The following is a 15,114-nucleotide window of genomic DNA, read 5'->3' as shown; positions in this document are numbered from 1 at the left end:
TACCAACCAGTTTTGTTAGCGACATTGCTGGATGTATCGTTTATACATCGCTTGCGACTGGCGATAGAACACATATGTTTGTTGACTCTTTTCTTTAAAAAAATGCCTTTTGCTTCTGTTTACTATAATTTAGGAGTTGTTGACAACGCCTGTTCTACCAAGGAAAATGGGAGCGGGATGCTTGGGTTCGAGTCCGGCCAGGAATTTGAGAAGTAGAAGAAGAGTCGCAATCGGGATAAAGTCAAATTTCACGTTCAGGTTCAGGTTCAAGGTATTTTCCTTCCTTCTCTTCGGAAGTTTGGTTCCTGAAAAAAAGAAAGAAAGTAAGTACTGCTCTTTTTTTCATTTAAAGTTTTCCATTTTCTATTTCCACTAAAATTCAAGAAGTTCTTTGATATTTCTATTTCTTTCTCACTTACTTCCCTTCCATTTACATTAAAGCCTAGCCTCCAAGCTAATTTAACCAAATTCCCTTCCTTTTTCATTTCATTGATTTATTTCCATTTTTCCCTGGTTTTTAGGGTTTCTTCACATTTTAACAATAAATGTTCTAATGTTTCATCTTCTTTAAAACATAATTGACATTTTTCGTTCACTTCTTTAAATTTTTTCAATCTTACCCCTGTTTCAAGGCTCCCTGACCTGGCTTTGAAAATGTAAATGCTTCGCAAATCATTGTTCATATAATTTATTGTCTCATAACGCCTTTTATATGTGTATATTCCTTTCTAACTGCTCTTCTTGACACCTTCTTCATACCACTTTTCCTGTGCTTTCTCTTTAATAGTTACTTCTGTGATTTTTTGGAGAGAAGTATGGTACAATAGGAAAAGATCAGAATAAGGAGAGAATTTCGAACAGATAAAGGTGGCTGAAGGCCAAGTTCAACAGAACAAGAGGTAGAGAAAATTGAGGAGTGTAAAATGACTGGGAAAAAGTGTAGAAAAAAGAGGGAATCTATGAACGTGTAAAGGAAAGAAAAAGTGTGTAAGTTCAGTAAATATGTATAGAAAACCCAACACAACTCTCGTCATCACAGGATACACAAAGCACGATGCACTCGCCATAACGGCCACTCTACTCGATATTTCATGGATACTCTCCCGGCAATTATAGACGGTACTTGCAATCAAATATACGATCAGGTTTTAATATGATAAAGAATAATTGCTTATTGAAAAAATTAGTTCTTCTTCTTCACAAATATAAAGCCCCACTTAACAAAGACCATTGGAAGTATATAATGTGTTTAAAGCCACTGTTGTATAGTTGTTGAAGGCATGAGCTACCACTGACCTTGTATATTATTATTATTATTATTATTATTATTATTATTATTATTATTATTATTATTATTATTATTATTATTAATAATAATAATAATAATAATAATAATAATAATAATAATAATAATAATAATAATAATAATAATAATAATGCGTAACAATGAACGAAACGTGTTTGGTGTGTTTTCTTTGTACTTTTGTTTTGATATCATTATTGTTTTCCACCGTAAATTAAATTGCACTAGTTATTTTTTTCGTTTATTTTATTCGTAAAATGTTAACCTTTACTAATGTCAACTCATTCAAGAATAGTGATGGGCAGTGGGAATATTTCCGGTGGGAAGGAAAATAAAAAACGCACTGTATGATAAGTCACTCCAGTGTAAAACTCGTTTTCCGCCGACCTATCCTACGAAACACTAGCAGTTAAATTCATCGTTATAGGTGCTGAGTGATGATCAGTCTGGCGGGTCAGTGTCTCGTAGTAAGCTCAAATTAGTTAGTGTTAGGTGTGTAGTCAGTGTAAAAAAAAAAATGGGGCGGGCTGCTGACATTAACCTCCTTCATGTAAGTGAATTGTTAAAAGACAAACTAAAGCGCAGATTTAAGAATCAAATATCAGTTGGAGCAGAAGATGAGTCATTTGCGACACTTTGATGCAATTTAATTATCAATGAGTACGAAAAGGAGTTAGAAATGATCATACACATATCGACACTCGTCAGAAATGATAAAGGATACTGGGCCATATGCAGAGTCAGTAGTAGTAGGGACCCCCGTATGGCGAACTGAGTCAGCAAAATTTTTTGTGACGTCATAGGTCAAAGGTCAATGACCTTGGCCCGGGGTCAATGACCTAGGGGTACCTAGGACCACCCGCTCTAAATTTTGGCAGGGGTACCATGGCCCACCCCCTAAATTTTGGCAGGGGTACATAGGACCACCCCCCTTAAATTTTGGAAATTGCCAAATCTAAAAATCTGGTATGGTAGCCTAGGACCATAGTATGTACCTCTATCAGTATTGGGTGTCTATGTCGTTCCCTTTCATGGGTAAAAAATTGCCAAAAATTCAAATTTCGGGGGTTTTTGACCTAATTTATCCCCTTGGATGAGGTGTTATTACCCTATATAGTTATATGGGCGTATACATGGGTCCATTACCTTTCATAAGACATGGGTATATTAATGCACCCCTTGAAAAATTTGGGAGAGGTACCTTGGCCCACCCCTTAAATTTTGGAAATTGACCAATTTAAACATTGGGTATTATAGCACAGGACCCTAATATGTATCGTGATAAATTTGGGCGGTCCACCTCGTTCCCTTCTAGGGGTACAAAATTCCCAAAATATAAACGTAAGCAATACGTTATACCACGTGTTTGGTTTTTGGTCGATTTTATCCCCGTTGATGAGGTGTTATTATCCTATATAGTTATATGGTCATGTAAAGGGGTCCATTCCCTTTCATAAGATATGGGTATATTTGTGCACTCCTTTAAAAATTTGGGAGGGGTACTTTGGCCCACCCCTTAAATTTTGGAAATTGACCAATTTAAACATTTGGTATTATAGTACCGGACCCTAACATGTATTATGATAAATTTGGGTGGTCCACCTCGTTCCCTTTTAGGGGTACAAAATTGTCAAAATATAAACGTAAGCAATACGTTGTACCACGTGTTTGGTCTTTTGGCCCAATTTAACCTCTTGGATGAGGTTGTATTACCTTATATGGTTATATGGTTATGTATAGGGGTCTATTTCATATCATAAGACATAGGTACATTTGTGCACCCCTTGAAAAATTTGGGAGGGGTACCTTGGCCCACCCCTTAAATTTTGGAAATTGACCAATTTAAACATTGGGTATTATAGTATAGGACCCTAATATCTATTATGATAAATTTGGGTGGTCCATCTCATTTCCTTCTAGGGGTACAAAATTGCCAAAATATAAACGTAAGCAATACGTTATACCACGTGTTTGGTTTTTGGCTCAATTTATCACCGTTGATGAGGTGTTATTACCTTATATGGTTATATGGTCATGTATAGGGGTCCATTCCCTTTCATAAGATGTGGGTATATTTGTGCACACCTTGAAAAATTTGGGAGGGGGCACCTTGGCCCACCCCTTAAATTTTGGAAATTGATCACATTTGGTATTATAGTACTGCACCCTAACATGTATTATGATAAATTTGGGTGGTCCACTTTGTTCCCTTCTAGGGGTACAAATTTGCCAAAATATAAACGTAAGCAATACGTTGTACCACCTGTTTGGTATTTTGGCCCAATTTATTTCCTTGGCTCACCCCTTAAATTTTGGAAATTGATCATTTTATATATTTGGTATTATAGTACTGGACCCTTACATGTATTATGATAAATTTGGGTGGTCCACCTCGTTTCCTTCTAGGGGTACAAAATTGCCAAAATATAAACGTAAGCAATACGTTATACCATGTGTTTGGTTTTTGGTCGATTTTATCCCCTTTGATGAGGTGTTATTATCCTATTTAGTTATATGGTCATGTATAGGGGTCCATTACCTTTCATAAGATATGGGTATATTTGTGCACCCCGGAAGGGGTACTTTGGCCACCCCTTAAATTTTGGAAATTGCCCAATTTAAACGTTCGGTATTATAGTACAAGACCCTAATATGTATTATGATAAATTTGGGTGGTCCACCTCGTTCCCTTTTAGGGGTACAAAATTGACAAAATATAAATGTAAGCATTACGTTGTACCACGTGTTTGGTTTTTGACCTAATTTATTCCTTTGGATGAGGTCCTATTACCTTATATGGTAATGTATAGGTGTTCATTCCCTATCATAAGACATAGGTACATTGATGCACCCCGGGAGGGGATTCAGTATCATAGTACATGACTCAACATGTATCATGATAAATTTGGGTGGTCCACATCGTTCTCTTTTAGGGGTACAAAATTGCTAAAATATAAACATAAGCAATATGTTGTACCATGTGTTTGGTTTTTGACCCAATTTCTCCCCTTTGATGAGGTTTTATTACCTTATATGGTTATATGGTCATGTATATAGGTTCATTTTCTATCATAAGATATGGGTACATTGATGCATCCTTTAAAAATTTGGGAGGGGTATCTTGGCTCATCCACTCGGTTTTAGAAATTGTTTAATATAAGCATTTGGTATCATAGTACAGGTCTCCAATATGTACCACTATAAATTTGGATGGTCCACATCGTTCCCTTTTCATAGGTAAAGAACTACCAAAAATCAAATTTCGGAGGTTATTGACCCCTATTTAGCATGTTATATGGATATGTACAGAGGTTTATTACCTTTATATGTTTATGTTCCCTTTTAAATTTGGGAATTATCAAATAACAAAATTCGGTAAACGTTTTCTAAGACCCATTGTAGATGTTGATGTTCCTCTTATGGCCAAATATTCAAAATTTAAATGTTATTGACCGGCTTTATTATTGAATAAGTACAGGATTTATTACTTTTTCATAAGACACAGGTGTATTTGTGTACCAATCTTAAATTTTGGGAGGGGTACATTTCTTATTGTCATATCAATAATTGGTAATGGTTCTTAAAATTGGATAGTATCTCATTCATTGGGTAAATCATTGTGAAATATGAGTATGATCACGTAATCAGTTATTGACCTATGATGGAATTAGGAGTCCAGGACATTGGAACATTGAAACTTTGTAGGATAATTTGATAATGCGTCATTGGTTTTGATTATTCCCGCCAAATATAAACGTAAGCAAGACGTTGTACCACGTGATTGTCCTTGATGAGGTAGTGTACAGGGATTCATTTCCTTTGTTGTGGTACTTCTTAAGTTTGAGTACACACACACTTCTAGAAAACAGTTGGTTCTACTCAGGTAAACAATTGACGGACATTATTGACCTTATTGAACATATAATGATATGATTAACTCTAAGACTTAGGTATATCAAGAGAAGTATTCTTTAAATTTGGGAATGGTGATAAACAGAATTTTAACATAAGGTGCGAAATTTGAAACAATACATTGAACTTTAGTCACAGCTCATAGTCTAAGATCATTGGTGGTGATTGATTTGAAATCTGATAGCTAACCTTATTGAATCTTATGACTCATAGGCGAAAGGCAATACATGCTACAACATTGGCAAAGTTATTGTTAATGCAATTTGATTGGTTGATCACTATCTTTCCTGCAATCTGATTGGTTGATCACTATCTTTCGTGCAATCTGATTGGTTGATGATTTTCAAATCTTTGCTGTATTCAGTTTTAAGTTTTGTTTAACATTTAAAAATTTTGGTTTCGTTCAACATTTTGCACTCACTGATAAATATGATCAAAACCGTTTATTTGTTAATCGAATAGTTAAAAACCGGATAAAGTTTGACGGTTAACCGTGAAACGTAAATTTTTTTAGTTTGAAATTTTTTTGCTTGAAATTTTTTGTTTGAAAATTTTTTCGTTTCCAAATTTTTTTGTTTCAAAATTTTGTTTGAGATTTTTTCGTTTGAAATTTTTGTTTGAAATTTTTTTCGTTTGAAATTTTTTGTTTGAAAATTTTTGTTCGAAAATTTTGTTTAAAATTTTTTGTTTAAAATTTTTCGTTTCCAAATTTTTTGTTTGAAATTTTTTGTTTCAAAATTTTGTTTGAAATTTTTTTCGCTTCAAAATTTTGTTTGAATTTTTTTTGGTTTGAAATTTTTTGTTTGAATTTTTTTTCGTTTCAAAATTTTGTTTCAAAGATTTTTGTTTGAAATTTTTGTTTCAAAGTTTGAGTTGACATTTTTGAAAGTTTGTGCATTTATTAGTAAAGAACTGGAACTGTTTAGAACAAAAACCTTTGACAACATTGTGGTGCAATAGTACACGTCAGAACCTGGGGTTGTACTTGAAATGAAAAAACACAATTCATTGAAATGGATCATTTTATTACACTCCACATACATCCATACCAGATAGTGGTTCTGGATATTGTCCATACAATGTATTTTGAACTTCTTGCACTAGTTTGTCTTTAGCATATAATTTTAATTCCAGTTGAAGTCTTTTAAGATTTATTGCAATATCAATTGGTGGAAACTCAATGTCCATTTGATCACAAATAAACTGTTTATCAATACAGGTATGCACCCACGAACGATGTTGACAACCATCACAATATCTAGATACATGTTGTACAATATGCATAACACATTTTTCAAAATAGTACTTTTTCAGGAATATACTTGTTTTGTTGCACACTTCCACTGCATGTTTCACACACTGAAATACGCTGATGAATTTGTTCCATTCCGTTTCCGTTAGATACACCATGTTGCGAGGGACATGGAATGTACTCTTTTTACGTAACAGCACCATCTTCTCTTCGAGGACTGTACGCAGCACCACTTCATGATTTGAACCTAATGATTTGACTATGGTCACATTTAGCTCATCATGAAAATAATCGTTCATTTGGTCGATTCGTGCCATTCTTCACAGGTCAGTTGTACACCAAATTGTTCTGCTTTGCCCAATCGAATCACTGGTTCAAATGTTCTAGTACTGATAGCAATCATCACATGTTTTGTTTGAAATATATTTATTGGATAATAGCTTGCGAAGATGAACTCTTTATCGTTAGAAGTACACATCTTTCCTCCTGAAAAGCACTTGCTCAAATGATTTCACGGTATTGGTTGATTTATAGAACTACGGCTGACGTCATTGGAAAGGAATGTGCTGACATTTGAATTCATGATTTCATCACAGTTGCTGACGTCATGCTGACCAACCACATTCATACAACTACGTCTGACGTGTTGATGTTTGAATTCATGATTTTGCTGACGAATCCGGCTGTGTACTAAATTCAAATTGATGACTTCGACCCAAGAGTCTTTTATAGCATAAAGATACAGATCCAGTATTTAAGACACGCAGCAGTTCTTCTTGTTTTGATGCTTCCATGGGTAAATATCTTGCTGGTAAAATTATATTCTTATCATTTGCAAGCTTCACTACAATTCTTAATCCAAACTCTGTAGGGATCATTTGGCTAGCTAAGATTCTATAAGGTACATTCTGTTGTAAATCAGTAATCTTGGTAAATGATTTCATCACATCACGTGTGTTTAGAAACTGCAGACAAGTAGCCATGATGATGTTATCATGAATACTAACGCGAACGATACTTATATATGATGCAAAACTGATGACGTTGCATCATCATGTTCTGACGTGTACTATTGCACCCCAATGTTGCCACAGGTTTTAGTTCTAAACAGTTCCGGTTCTTTACTAATGAGTGCACAAACTTTTAAAATGTCAAACCAAACTTCGAAACAAAAAATTTCAAAAAAAAAATTTGAAACAAAATTTTCCAAGCAAAACTGCTCAAACAAAAATTTTTTAAACAGAAAAAAATTTTGGAAACGAAAAATTTCAAACGAAAAAATTTTAAACAAAAAAAATTTTGAAACAAAAATTTACAAACAAAAAAAATTTCAAACAAAATTTTCAAACAAAAATTTTTCAAACAAAAATTTCAAACGAAAAGTTTCAAACAAAAAATTTCGAAACAAAAATTTTTAAACTAAAAATATCAAACGAAAAAATGTCAAACCAAAGTTTCAAACAAAAAAAAATTCAAAACTTTTTAAATGTTAAAACAAAACTGAATGCAGCAAAGATTTGAAAATCATCAACCAATCAGATTGCACGAAAGATAGTGATCAGCCAATCAGATTGCACGAAAGATAGTGATCAACCAATCAAATTGCATCAACAATAACTTTGCCAGTGTTGTAGCATGTATTCCCTTAATACTATGAGTCATAAGATTCAATAAGGTTAGCTATCAGATTTCAAATCAATCACCACCAATGATCTTAGACTATGAGCTGTGACTAAAGTTCAATGTATTGTTTCAAATTTCGCACCTTATGTTAAAATTCTGTTTATCACCATTCCCAAATTTAAAGAATACTTCTCTTGATATACCTAAGTCTTAGAGTTAATCATATCATTATATGTTCAATAAGGTCAATAATGTCCGTCAATTGTTTACCTGAGTAGAACCAACTGTTTTCTAGAAGTGTGTGTGTACTCAAACTTAAGAAGTACCACAACAAAGGAAATGAATCCCTGTACACTACCTCATCAAGGTCAATCACGTGGTACATCGTATTGCTTACGTTTATATTTGGCGGGAATAATCAAAACCAATGACGCATTATCAAATTATTCTACAAAGTTTCAATGTACCAATGTCCTGGACTCCTAATCCCATCATAGGTCAATAACTGATCACGTGATCACAATGATTTACCCAAAGAACATTTACCAATTATTGATATGACAATAAGAAATGTACCCCTTCCAAAATTTAAGATTGGTACACAAATACACCTGTGTCTTATGAAAAAGTAATAAATCCTGTACTTATTCAATAATAAAGCCGGTCAATAACATTTAAATTTTGAATATTTGACCATAAGAGGAACATCAATGGGTCCTAGAAAACGTTTACCGAATTTTGTTATTTGATAATTCTCAAATTTAAAAGGTAATAAACCATATAACGTGCTAAATAGGGGCCAATAACCTCCGAAATTTGATTTTTTGGTAGTTCTTTACCTATGAAAAGGGAACGATGTGGACCATCCAAATTTATAGTGGTACATATTGGAGACCTGTACTATGATACCAAATGCTTATATTAAACAATTTCTAAAACCGTGTGGATGAGCCAAGATACCCCTCCCAAATTTTTAAAGGATGCATCAATGTACCCATATCTTATGATAGAAAATGAACCTATATACATGACCATATAACCATATAAGGTAATAAAACCTCATCAAAGGGGAGAAATTGGGTCAAAAACCAAACACATGGTACAACATATTGCTTATGTTTATATTTTAGCAATTTTGTACCCCTAAAAGAGAACGATGTGGACCACCCAAATTTATCATGATACATGTTGAGTCATGTACTATGATACCGAATCCCCTCCCGGGGTGCATCAATGTACATATGTCTTATGATAGGGAATGAACACCTATACATTACCATATAAGGTAATAGGACCTCATCCAAAGGAATAAATTAGGTCAAAAACCAAACACGTGGTACAACGTAATGCTTACATTTATATTTTGTCAATTTTGTACCCCTAAAAGAGAATGAGGTGGACCACCCAAATTTATCATAATACATATTAGGGTCTTGTACTATAATACCCAACGTTTAAATTGGGCAATTTCCAAAATTTAAGGGGTGGGCCAAAGTACCCCTTCCGGGGTGCACAAATATACCCATATCTTATGAAAGGTAATGGACCCCTATACATGACCATATAACTAAACAGGATAATAACACCTCATCAAAGGGGATAAAATCGACCAAAAACCAAACACATGGTATAACGTATTGCTTACGTTTATATTTTGGCAATTTTGTACCCCTAGAAGGAAACGAGGTGGACCACCCAAATTTATCATAATACATGTTAGGGTCCAGTACTATAATACCAAATATATAAAATGATCAATTTCCAAAATTTAAGGGGTGAGCCAAGGAAATAAATTGGGCCAAAATACCAAACACGTGGTACAACGTATTGCTTACGTTTATATTTTGGCAAATTTGTGCCCCTAGAAGAGAACAAAGTGGACCACCCAAATTTATCATAATACATGTTAGGGTGCAGTACTATAATACCAAATGTGATCAATTTCCAAAATTTAAGGGGTGGGCCAAGGTGCCCCCTCCCAAATTTTTCAAGGGGTGCACAAATATACCCACATCTTATGAAAGGGAATGGACCCCTATACATGACCATATAACCATATAAGGTAATAACACCTCATCAACGGTGATAAATTGAGCCAAAAACTAAACACGTGGTATAACGTATTGCTTACGTTTATATTTTGGCAATTTTGTACCCCTAGAAGGAAATGAGGTGGACCACCCAAATTTATCATAATAGATATTAGGGTCCTGTGCTATAATACCCAATGTTTAAATTGGTCAATTTCCAAAATTTAAGGGGTGGGCCAAGGTACCCCTCCCAAATTTTTCAAGGGGTGCACAAATGTACCTATGTCTTATGATATGAAATAGACCCCCATACATAACCATATAACCATATAAGGTAATAGAACCTCATCCAAGAGGTTAAATTGGGCCAAAAGACCAAACACGTGGTACAACGTATTGCTTACGTTTATATTTTGACAATTTTGTACCCCTAAAAGGGAACGAGGTGGACCACCCACATTTATCATAATACATGTTAGGGTCCGGTACTATAATACCAAATGTTTAAATTGGTCAATTTCCAAAATTTAAGGGGTGGGCCAAAGTACCCCTCCCAAATTTTTAAAGGAGTGCACAAATATACCCATATCTTATGAAAGGGAATGGATCCCTATACATGACCATATAACTATATTGGATAATAACACCTCATCAAAGGGGATAAAATCGACCAAAAACCAAACACGTGGTATAACGTATTGCTTACGTTTACATTTTGGCAATTTTGTACCCCTAGAAGGGAACGAGGTGGACCGCCCAAATTTATCACGATACATATTAGGGTCCTGTGCTATAATACCCAATGTTTAAATTGGTCAATTTCCAAAATTTAAGGGGTGGGCCAAGGTACCCCTCCCAAATTTTTCAAGGGGTGCATTAATATACCCATGTCTTATGAAAGGTAATGGACCCATGTATACGCCCATATAACTATATAGGGTAATAACACCTCATCCAAGGGGTAAATTAGGTCAAAAACCCCCGAAATTTGAATTTTTGGCAATTTTTTACCCATGAAAGGGAACGACATAGACACCCAATACTGATAGAGGTACATACTATGGTCCTAGGCTACCATACCAAATTTTTAGATTTGGCAATTTCCAAAATTTAAGGGGGTGGTCCTATGTACCCCTGCCAAAATTTAGGGGGTGGGCCATGGTACCCCTGCCAAAATTTAGAGGGGGTGGTCCTAGGTACCCCTAGGTCATTGACCCCGGGCCAAGGTCATTGACCTTTGACCTATGACGTCACAAAAAATTTTGCTGACTCAGTTCGCCATACGGGGGTCCCTACTACTGAGTCTTTCTGGCGTGTAAATAGTACCATACTAAACCGTTCGACTTACATATTCTTCCTACAGAAGTAAGGCATTTAGCATGACGCTAATCATTTGTCAAAACGACTATGCATAAGGCGGATTAAATTACTAAATGTAATAAACAAATTAGGTTGGGTAACTGCCAGAACATAGATACCCCACCATTTTTTTTTCAACATTTGCGCTTAAATATGTATGTTCACAATATTTGCATGTCTCCTTTTTTTTTAATTTTGCATGTAACATTGCCACACACGACTTTTCTTCCTGCTTATTTCTCGAAATTCCATGCGTGAATTTACATGTAAAAGAAGTTCGAGTACCTCTTCAGAAATTCGAGTCAGAGAGAGGAGACAGACTGACGTCTATTAAAAACGGTGGTTCAAGGTATATTAGTAGTACTTCATTTCTATTTGTACATAACTACATTAATGTACATTTCTACATTACTTTACAAAATTGTTTCTTTCCATCATTTGTAAATTAGTACTTTGCTACTTTTGGAGATTTTTTAGCGTTGACGGGTCAGATTTTGCACCTACTTTTTTGCGATATTGTATTCCGAAGTTATTGTTTTATGGTTTCATACGTTAAAATACGTTACAAACATTAAATTGAGAGAGCGAAGGCGGATTAGAACCCCGCAGGGCACCTTTGTTTTCTATCTTCGTTACCAACAATTCAATTTCTTTTCTCACATAAATCACTTCCACTTACCTTTACGGTTTATAGAAATCCACTACTGCCCTAAAACTTATGTTGGATACTTTCTTGACTACTTGAGCACCACTATCAACTCATTTTTTCCTTAAATCATTATACTTTTTGCTAGTTTTCGTGAGAATTCATAGACTCGCAAAAGTGTGCTACGCCACTGCTCCGAAGTGGATCAAACCCAGGGGTGCCCACAAGGGGGGGCTATGACGCAAACTGCGTCATTGAAATTTTAAGGGGGGGTTAAAAATCTATATAAATATGTTTGAGGTGGTGTAAAAATTAATCGAAAAGATTTTTTTTCATGGAAGAACACCTATGGATAGACAATTAAGGGGAGGTGCGTCATGGACATAAGGGGGGGTGGGCACCACTGATCAAACCAAACATTTATTTGTATTCCGCTGCTCATCTGGTGTTAAATTAGCGTATGGATCCTCTGTTCTGTATTTTGTTACAGGTTTTAATAATGTTGGCCACAGCTTGACACGGCAGTGATGGTGGGCACACGACAAATACCTAGTTTATTATTACGCCCGGATCCTGAGGCCGTGGGAGAAAATTCCTGTTATGTTGCCATTATTTCAGTTCGTTAATTTTATCTTGTGATCCCACTACAACGTGGAACTGAATAATATCTTGAAGTGGTTTTCTCAATTGAAAGGTCCAAGGTTCGAACCCGTAATCTTATATCTAGCTTTCCCAATCTGGGACATGTTTTTTTCGAACCCAGCACCATTATATCTGAGATATACAGGATTCCAACCCCAACTCCCATTATACACTCACATAGTATTCATCAGTACTCTAGAATGACAGTGAACTGGATTTCAGATCTTGTACTCAATCGATGTACTAAAAAATGAACATTCTCGACGTTACATATCTTCTAGATATTTCATCCACTTGTTCAATCTTCTAAATTATTATAAAATATATCCTTTGGACCAAGCATATCCATCTTCTGTGACAAAACAGAATGCTACGGGCTACTAAGGGGAGCTTTGAAGCTCCCGTAGCCTTTCCCTTGACTTACGGGTAGGTTGCGGGCTGGTTTGACCCTGGGAGAGATTTCTGCAACGCAAATTATCAAGTGTCGCGTAAGTGGCCCTTAATTACCCCACAGAATAACTATGCATATGGCCCTTCGCCCGCCTACAGAAAACACTCCAAAGAGATGAACCCTGCATTTGTGTCGTCCTCCTCATCATAACCCATCTGCCACAAACAAAGAAAACATATTATTTCGTTTGTACCACATTTGTTCTAATTTCTTCCAAAGCAACAGAATTAGTTCTGTTATACTCTCAAAGTAAATTGCCAATCAATAGCGGTGGAGCTAGAACGACTTCGTCAACCTTGAAATCATTAGTTAATGTATGAAAGCATTTTAAATCGTTTGTGCTCCATTTGGTCTAGTTTGTTCTACACTATCAACGTTTGTTATTTAACAGTTTCAGAAAAATTAAAAAAATTGTGCCGCTAGAAAGAGGGCGCTCTGCCCACCCATATCCTAGAAATCAACGGTTCATATCTATCTATCTATCTATCTATCTCTATCTATCTATCTATCTATCTATCTATCTATCTATATATATATATATATATATATATAGATAGATAGATAGATAGATAGATAGATAGATGGATATAGATATAGATATAGGTATATAGATAGATAGATATAAAGACTTATCGTTTGTTCTAATTTGTTCTACAGTATCAAAGTTTGTTCTTTAACCGTTTCAAAAATAAAGAAAAATAATTGTGGTGGGGCTACAAAGACGTCCGATGTTTAAAATATTAGGAAGTTGAAAAACAATGATGTAGAGGATCTAGAGAGTAGAATTGTCTTCAGAGGTATATTTAGGGGGCTATGGGGCTCAAGATCCCCTGAAATAAATTTGTTAGTTTTTTTGCATTTCTCGTAAAACAATAATCTTTCTTACCATTTCTAAGAATGTCATTGATTTTCCATTTTCTTATGCTCTTATGTTCAGAAATAATGCTGTATTTGTCAAATTTCATTCCATGTAAGAACTGAGTCATTTTGCTCTTTCTTTCGTTCTTTCTACTTTTCTGTATCTTTTTCTTGATGTTATTTTCTTTCTTTTCGCCTATGATATTTTATCGGCCGTTGTCAGTTGTGATTCAAGTCGACCGTCATCAGTAACACCAAAAGTAAGAGGAGTTGATAAGTGAAACCGGTATTCCACACCAACTTGCACGGATATCCACATGACGGGACTTTAGCTATTATAACAAAGAAAAAATTATATTGTTTAGTTATTTTTAAAAGAAGGAAATGTTTGAATTAAAGAAAATCAAAACTGGGTAATAATTAGCCCGGGAAATTAGGTAGGCAAAGACAATGCTTCCTTTTTCTTGTATGAATAGAATAAAGGGTTAGATTCACTCCTAAATTTTTGTGTCATATTATATAGGATTCTCAAACTCAGGTAGGCAATATCCTTCCTTGTGTTGGGCATAGACCCTCGAAAAAAATCCTAAATACGTCTGTCTTAATATTGGGAGGTGAGCAGATTTGAGGCTTATTTTAGGGAAGGGAGATGACACTCAGATTACGGTAGATGAATCTGATTTCTGAAGTGAACCTGTTATATATTAGGCGATGTAGATGAAAATGAAATGAAATCTTTAGTTTTACGTCCCACGCTTATGCCAGTTAGGCTAAAGGAGACGGTGATGATGAAAATGAACGAAATGGTGGAATGAAGAAAGTGGGTGGAAACGGGAGAACCCCGAGCAAAAACAGGAGTGCGGCGTTTGTCCACCAGAAAGTCCACATGGAGTCATTCGATGAAGATGAAGTAGTAGTACTTATCAGTATTACAAATCACTACCGTGAACACATTCTGAACTCTGAATACTTGAATACTTATAATTGGTATGTTTCTAATTAGGCATCCAAAAAATCCACGTTAAAATTGTTTTAAAT

The sequence above is a fragment of the Thermobia domestica genome, chromosome 18, assembly GCF_964235325.1.
Source record: "Thermobia domestica chromosome 18, izTheDome1.hap1.1, whole genome shotgun sequence".
In the NCBI taxonomy this organism is placed as follows: domain Eukaryota; kingdom Metazoa; phylum Arthropoda; class Insecta; order Zygentoma; family Lepismatidae; genus Thermobia; species Thermobia domestica.
This window is presented reverse-complemented; position numbering follows the sequence as displayed.